Source organism: Temnothorax curvispinosus, unplaced genomic scaffold (genome assembly GCF_003070985.1).
Source record: "Temnothorax curvispinosus isolate PA1 unplaced genomic scaffold, ASM307098v1 QBEX01011098.1, whole genome shotgun sequence".
Taxonomy (NCBI): Eukaryota; Metazoa; Arthropoda; class Insecta; order Hymenoptera; family Formicidae; genus Temnothorax; species Temnothorax curvispinosus.
This window is the reverse complement of record NW_020220878.1, coordinates 162,494-170,810: the sequence shown is the minus strand read 5'-3', so window position 1 is coordinate 170,810 and position 8,317 is coordinate 162,494. Positions and strand designations below refer to the sequence as shown.

At 40.7% G+C, this 8,317-nt stretch overlaps 1 protein-coding gene across 1 annotated transcript in view; it reads left to right on the top strand.

The window, feature by feature from the left end:
- Positions 1-521: 521 nt before the first annotated feature.
- LOC112461163 (serine proteinase stubble-like) overlaps positions 522-8,317 on the top strand; it is a 31,006-nt gene continuing 23,210 nt past the window's right edge. The window contains exon 1 of the mRNA XM_025026306.1: positions 522-853. The gene's annotated coding sequence lies outside the window, so the exon portion shown is untranslated. The remainder of the gene's footprint in view (positions 854-8,317) is intronic.

Genomic DNA, 8,317 nt, shown 5'->3' with positions numbered 1-8,317 from the left:
TTCACTCGCCACGGCTGTCACGGAAAATTTGTTAGCGTTACGGAAAAGTGCATGAAAAACGCATAGTTTCTCCCCCACGGTACCGCGCGATTCTCGGTCGTATCCAATCGCATCCGACGCGGCCATGCCGGGGGATCCATCTCACGGGGATCCTGGCGGGAGACGACACGTGGTTGTTGCAGTGGCGGTTGGCACGAGGCTGGGCTCCCTACTACCTCTTTCTCGGCTTCCTCGTCCACGCTGGACGCAATGAGGCGATCCTCAAAGCGCGACCGGTAGTCGAACCGCGTGCACGCCGAGTACGGGGAACACCAAGTGCGCGAGGACCTCGGTCACGAACGTCGCGCGTCTCCTCCGCCGCGCGATCGCGATCGAGAGTTGCGTTTCGAAAAGAAGTACGAAAACAAAAAAAAAACGAAGGGATCAGGAATGACGTGAAGTCAAGTGTCAATCACGAAAACGTGAGAGATTCGACGACTGTGAATGAGGATACCACGATTGATCGCGTTGCTGTTGCTTCCCGGGGAACGAGCGGGACGACATTGGACATCACGGCGAGACGGTCACCGGCTCGATTTCTCTCTCCCTTAAAACGCTAAAGCCTTCTTCATTTCGTGATCCATGTGTTTAACGGTCGCGGCCAGATATCGCGTCCGCGTTTGATCGAGATCGTGCAATGTGCACCGCTCGCGCTCGCGTCTTCGATTCCCAGACCGTCAGATTCGAATGTGTGAATGCGGTCTCGTATTCGTAACAACGATCCACGGGAGAGATGGGCCGGGTATGACGATCGACTGAATGTCTTACGGTACATGCGGTGGGGCACTGTGAGGAACGACTAGCTTCGAAATTGGTGAGTCGATTTTTTTTCATCGAGATACTGGGTATCCCAAATCCGGTTGCGTATAGAGAAAGAGTCGAGATGTATTCGGTGCTTCGTGAGCGTCATTGGGAATTTGGAGCTGACAGATGTCGGAGCAGATTAAAATTCGAATGAATGACTTGTATGGTAATGTGACAGCAATTCGGATTTTAGAGCAGATTTATCATACACACACACAAATATGTATATATGTATGTAAATATATTATAGTAAATATATTGCGTGTGCACATACACATATTTATACTTAATGATGACTAATAAATAACTATTTTATTTTAAAACGATGAAGCAATAAACTAGGCGGAGGCAACGTATTATTATAAAATATTAGAACTGACGGAGATTACTACATATTTCTTTACCTTGACACTCGGAAGTGACTGATAAATTGCTCGTTTGTGATATAAGGTAAAAGTTTTATCATAAAATAACTCGCGATCATATGCAGTGAATCACGCAATGATTCGATGATCCGATGAAACGTGTTAAAACATTAGAAAGTTTTAATTTCGCGGTATCGATAGAAAGTCTCACCGCGCCTGACGCGAAAGCAATTTTAAGCGTTAATACACTTGCATCCTCGCGGATGAAATTAGTCTCCGGAATGGATGATCGATCGTAACGATCGATACACGACTGCTAATACAAGAATTATCGCTGCTTCCAGAAGTAGGCGAGCGCGCTAGATCGAAAACAATATAATCAATAGCCGGAGGTTAATGTTATTAGAAAGTCTCAATATCATGCGATCGAGCAGTTTTGAATATAGATATCCCTATATTCGCCAGGTGTAAATACCTCTCATTACGTTTGTCTCTTTTTCTACCTGCAGAAGCTGTTTTGTTAAAATTTTCTTATAGACCAAAAAGGAAACACTCTCGTTGAAAAGTGATTTTCAAGTTCTTTAGTCTTAAAAATCGATTAAGTTAAATAAAAACATATTTATATATTATTTATTAATTAGTGAAACTCGATATATTTCCTTATTAATTTTCTCTGAAGTATAAATAGAAATAGGTAAATTACTTTGGTACTACAATAGGTAGTGTTATTTTTCACAAACTTAGGTCTTTTTATGAATCTTTTTTCATTGGACTCTGCATTGTACTTTTCACAAATGTCATCTTACATAACACAGAAGTCTAAAAGAACCGTGTAAAGAGTTGCGACGTAGTTTGGGTATCTTTGGAATATTCCTGAAAGATACGTCTTTGAGATACTTGTCTGGGATATAGTAAGGGAAAGTAGAAGAGACAGAGGGAAGAATATAAATTGGCCTCGTCCTCTTTGCAGATTCGCGATTCTTAATAAAATAGTTATCAATTGGCGCAAAGTGTGCCACTCTAAAGGAAGGCGAAAGAAACGTAATCCACTTAGAAGAACCCGTAATGAATGCACTGGCGATTTTCGCGGCTTGCATTAGTCAATCTGGTGAACGCTCGCCGGCGATTAGTCCGCCGTGTTCCGCGGCGGAATCCCCCGTGTGAATTGGGTCAAGCTGATTCCTTCTTAAAATAACCGTAACCACACTTGCCGTGATCGAACGCGCCACTTTCACTGATTAGTCGCGCGCCTCCTAAACACACGTTCCATCTTATGTCGACTCAACACGTCGTAGGTGTCCTAGTCTTCTCATTTTCCGATTGAAATCCCGACGTAAGTATCGGCTTCGGTTAAACTCCAGAAGGAAAAGAGAGAGAGAGAGATTTACTTATTTTAGAATTTTCAATTATTCTTACATTATATTATTATTCTTTTAAAATAATCGATTTAAAAATTATAAAGATTTCCGTCATTTTCGTTGTTGTACCGATATATGTATAAATAAAATCACAAAACCGTAGAGAGTCTCAGCAAGTAATAGTGCTTCAATTATTATCAGTGGGACTCATTTACATTAGAATACAGAAGAAGTAGCTTACGCAATGGCTTACAAATCTTCATATTATGCTAAAAAGATTATCTTAAATTTCTGTTTTGTAAGCTGTCGAGATTTTAATCCTAAAAATAGACTATCCTGATTTCGTTTTCGTTGAAAGTCACGGACGGATTAGTGTCATTAGAAACGAAACTTGATCAATTGTTTCGCGCTATGATTACTGGTTCGCAGAAGCATTCACTTGCGCATTGCTATTTCGCTCTAGTTTCAAACTACAAGCGTGTCGGTTCGGAACAAATTAGAACCGCTTTTGTTCGCGATGGATTTGGGTCTCTCTCCTCGCAGCGAGTCCGTTAGAGCGTTTCGCCGTCACGGTCCCTGGGCCATAAAAGATTTGTCCTCTATATCGCCCGACCCAAAAATCAAGGGATAACCGCATAATCGTCTCGGAAAGTCTCGGAAAGTCTCGGAAATGAAATGGGACATCACAATGTGCCATTTGTATGCGCTTTCTCGAAACGCGAGCGCGAAAGCTTGTCAATTAACAAGCCGTTAACGTACACTCGGACTGCGGAATGAAAGAATGCAGATTATGAGAAATCTTTCTGCTGCTGTTATTCGCTAATGACGAAACGTTATTGCTATCGTTTTCACGAGATGAAGCTAATTCACGATATGTAATCGTGATGATGACTTGATTGCTTTTGTACAGTTGCCTCGCTTTTCTGCCTGTGAGATTGAACGGCCTATTTTAGACTTGTCCATGGTGTTCGCGTATAACGCGATCGAGAAAAGAATGGGGTCTGATAAGCCCGATGTTGAACGAGAGATATCGAAATATATTTACTTATCTCGCGGTCTTACCCGTCTACAGCGTGTGCTTGACCTAAAGCCCATGAACGTGACATACAATGCAGCGTTTACTGTCATTGTTGCGTCAATAGATATCTTCACAGCGTACTAAGCTATTATAGCAGTAGGTCTGCGACTATCTCTGTTCCTTTCTTTCCACACGTACCGTTTCTCCCATGCCGAATTAATGACAGGTACACGAATCTCCGCGCTAAGCAATTGTAAAGCAACTTGCGGATAATGGAAAACGAGAGGGGAAACCCCATCACAGATATTTGCCACGTTAGCATTACGTTGTTAGTTGCATCGTCGCGTGTAATATGTAACGATGCTATAAAGCTTTCCTTTATGGCGGTTATAATTTTTTACGATTGTAATTATAAATAAATTGGAATTAACGCGCGTTACCGAAGGAAGGAACTTCCGTGAAAGCTCTTCATTAACGATGCACAACGATGCATAAAGGTCGATGCTTTACACCGTGCTAATTCCACAAAAGAAGCTAAACGCTCAGTTCCATTAATCCCTCTCCCTGATGATTGGGCGAAGCTTCACCGAAGCATCAATTAAATCGCGCATGCATGCAACAAGTAAGTATTCTGATACTTACTTGATCAAAACAGGAAGATAAGAAATTAGAAAATAATTTTCAATTCTTAAAGTAACAATATATAACATACTGTGTTAATTTTTAATAATATTGAAGAAAAAGTTTCTTAACAGAAATATCCTAATAGACTTTTGCGAAAATTAAATATACTTTACACCAAATATTTTATCTTCAAGTTTCACGACTGCATTATTTTCAAAATTAAAAAAATATATATATTACGCAAAGTTAATGAGTTCTGTTTACAAAAGAGCTAATTTGATGATATAATGCTATTAAAATCAAGATATTCTTTCCTATAAGAATTTTTGCGATTTTGTAATAAAATTTCACATAATTTATATGTATACAGCTTTCTTTTCGTGTAATTATACATTGTAGATAATTAATTTTTCGACAGATAACGAACGAGCTGTTTAATTGGTGAGTAAAATGCTCGCGAAGGTACAAATGTATGTCAATCGCGCAACTCGACTCGTTAACGCGGTTTCGAGGTGGTCCACTCTGTCCCGACGAAAATCGAGCGCAATAAAATTTAGTGGCCGGAAACATTTACCACTGCGATCACCGAGAAATAGCAGCGCATTTCATTAATTTTAATAGACGGTTCTTTCGACGGCACGACGCGGCTAATTAAAAGATCGGAACGCCAGAACCTGGGTTGGTTATTTTAATGATTATTTGCGAGATCCTAATTTGACGTTACTCACGTTTCTGGAAATATCATTTAGTAACATATCGCATATTAAGAGTCAACAAACTCAGAAAATATTTATAACGGGAATATCTGGCAAAAACGTTTTATCTGGGAAACGCGTACGTTGTGCCGGTAGAATTTTCTACTGATTTCAAGGCGCGGGATTCGAAATGCGGAAAATAATTAGCGTACCCTTGATTAAAATCTCCGAAATATATAAGCAGCACTGGAGAAATGTGTGTCGATCGAAAGTCGATTTCTAGGTGGTTCGATATTTGCCTCGCCTTTGCCGCAAAATTTTACCTGCAGCAGCCTTAATGTAGCATTTATCTGCCATTAAACTCAGATCTACATTTCTTATTTAATCGTAGAAAAGATTTCTTACAATTGTAATTTTCAATTCAATTATATTATCAAGAGAATTTAGAAACAAAATAATTGCAACGTTTTGTGCATTTTACACAAAAAATTATCGTTATATATAATTATACTATTATTTCGTATTATTATATTATACGTATTGAAAATTTTGAAATAATATATTTACTATTGTAAAGCATGAGAAAAATTTTTAATGCTTTTCCAAGCATATTGTGTTCATTAAGATATTGGATATATCTATGTATTAATATAAATAAAAATATGTGTGATAAATTAACCTAATATTATTCTCATAACACTAAATGTTATAAACGTATGCTGTACATAATAAACCAATTGCTGCAATTATAAGGAATGAAAGAATGTATCGTGGAACGAATAAATCGCATAAAAATTTTGCACAACTCAATGCGTTGTAAAATAAAACAAAATATAACCAGACAAAATTTCCTCAAGATATAACACGGGACACCCTATTGCCACGAGAAATCATATCCGTCGGCGTTGCCGCGGCCACTCGCGACGATACACACACGAGGTGTTAAAGTAGGTCACTTTTATCCCCTGTAGCAAGCGATCACGATCAGAGATTGGGATCGGCCGCTGCCATCGGCCCATGGACAGTGAACGATCGCATTGGTATTTCGCAGGAAATCTACACTATCATTATGCGCTATTGTTTCGACGTTTCTTCCAGAAAAGCTGCGCGGTTCTTTTTTTCTTAATGTTTTAACAGTACGTTTTTCATACGACGCGTCCCACGCACCTACGCGAGATACTGATTCTGAACGTCCGGTCTCCTCTGTCCTCTTCTCGGTTGTAAATGTTATAATGTTATAACAGAAGCGTGTAGCCGTGCGCCCGCAATTCGAACGAATCTAGAGAGCCGATGTAATCGCGCTCGTCCGACTATTTCCGCGACTAATGAGCAGAGCGCGAATAATGAAATTACGCTTGTCTGCGCAAGTAGCCCGCTCGTAAAGCGAGATTCTCTCACGGGGAGTGGACGGAGGGACGTGGACGACGTGGCGTGAGCCACGATGTTTTGGGTACAGTCGAGGAAATCCGCGAGAGCCAACACCACGGCCGGGGGGCCGTGCAGTCATGGCGTAATAGCGAGCTACACACGGACAGACGGTCAGGTGCTTTCATCGCTATTAGGATGCGAGACCGGTCGTCGGAAACGCCCTTTCCAGTAGTCACCGCGGTAGTGCCATCAATTTTACGGATACGACACGCGGGCAAGCTGCTCTAAATGGCGACGCGAGATTTCTAAATCGTGACAAAACAGACGGATCGCACGCGCACGCGCGCGCGCGCGCCTCAGGATCTAATCTTGCCGATCATCATATCAACTGTCGATGTCTCCCGGCGCACCGTAGACAGGTGCACTGTACAGACAGGTGCGCGTATTCATGCGCCCGTGAGCGCGCGCGCGCGCGCACGTTTTATACACGAAATATAGGTACACACGCGATGCATATCGCCGGTGCGCTCGTGGCTCTCGTTACTCTCATATGCGATTAATTCCTCTCTTTCGTTCTTTCTTTACTCCCAAGTCCATGGCGTTCACCCATCGACCTTCTTAAGAGAGATCCGTCGACTTTTCCATCGGCCTCGATCTCGATACACTCGACGACGTGTATCTAAATGCGGGAAGAGCGGCTACGTCAACGCGCAAGAAAATATGTGAGGTCTAGGTAGATGACACGAGATAGATCACAGATCGTAGATAACACGCTTTTCGACGATGACCCCCTTTAAACGCATGTGCGACATTCTTACGACGTAATTCTTCGACTTGAAATATGCGTCTACGAGACATAAAACAGATTTTATACAAGCAATGCGCAATGTTTTATATATTACTTCATTTTTTTTCTACCATGAGAAAATATTATCATTTAATTAATAGCGTATAATTTTTTTATATCTTGAATACTCTTCGACGTGATTGATTTATCTAAAAAAAAGTATATACATAGAGATATATAAAGAAATCTAAAATAAATTTCTGAAATTTATACTTTGTCTACAATTCGCTCGCCGAATTGTGTAGAAACTTTCGCTTTTTAATTGCAATTAGTCATATCGGAACTAAGGACTAGGAATACTTGGGGACTTGGTGACAATCGCGGGCCGTGACACAATGATGAGATTCGCGGATTCTGTGTCACTAAATAATCGCGCCGCCATACGAAACGGACAGTGATATGACACACAAAACGTGAAAATAAGGATGAAGGAGAATTGCGACGTTGTGTCGTTCCGCGCGTGGTCGAAAGGTTTCACCAAGTATACGAGGTGCTTTCTCTCGGATGAAAAAAATCATTCGGCGACTCGACAAAATTTTCAAATATGCGAGACGGCAAGGTCTCCGCAATAAAGTTTTACCGCTGCTTCGCGCGCGCGCGCGCGTGATTGAAAGTATGCCGTAGTAGCAACGAGGAGGGTACAAAAAATTGATGCACGCTTCCCCATGCACCGGCGTTTTCACTGGAATTCACGTTTATTAATGCATTCCAATTACACGATGCTCGCGAGTTATTAACGCACTAACGAATCGTCGCATCGTGCGTCCTCATCTTTCCCCCGGTACTTTCACTACCGCCATAATCACCGAGCATGTGTATAAGGCTGAAGGAAGTTCCATATTAACGTTACGTCTAAGAAACGGGAGTCAACAAGCATGTGTATCATCGATATACATATCCTTTCCATTGCTTCATATCCGACATCGTGTCGGGTACATCCTTCTATTAGACTAATCGCGTTATATGAATACACAACTTGAATTTCGTATTTAATTTATATGTGAGAAATTCTTTCATCAAGTTAAATGGCTAATTGACATAAAAGGATTGAAATTTCATTATATGTTTAACATTTCATATGAGCAAGAAAAATTTACGAATGTTGCTTTGTCATTCAAATATAAAAAAAATTTTGTAGTGTTTTTAAGTATCTCTATTAGAAATAAATTTTTGTAAATATCGTAAATCTTGTAAACATA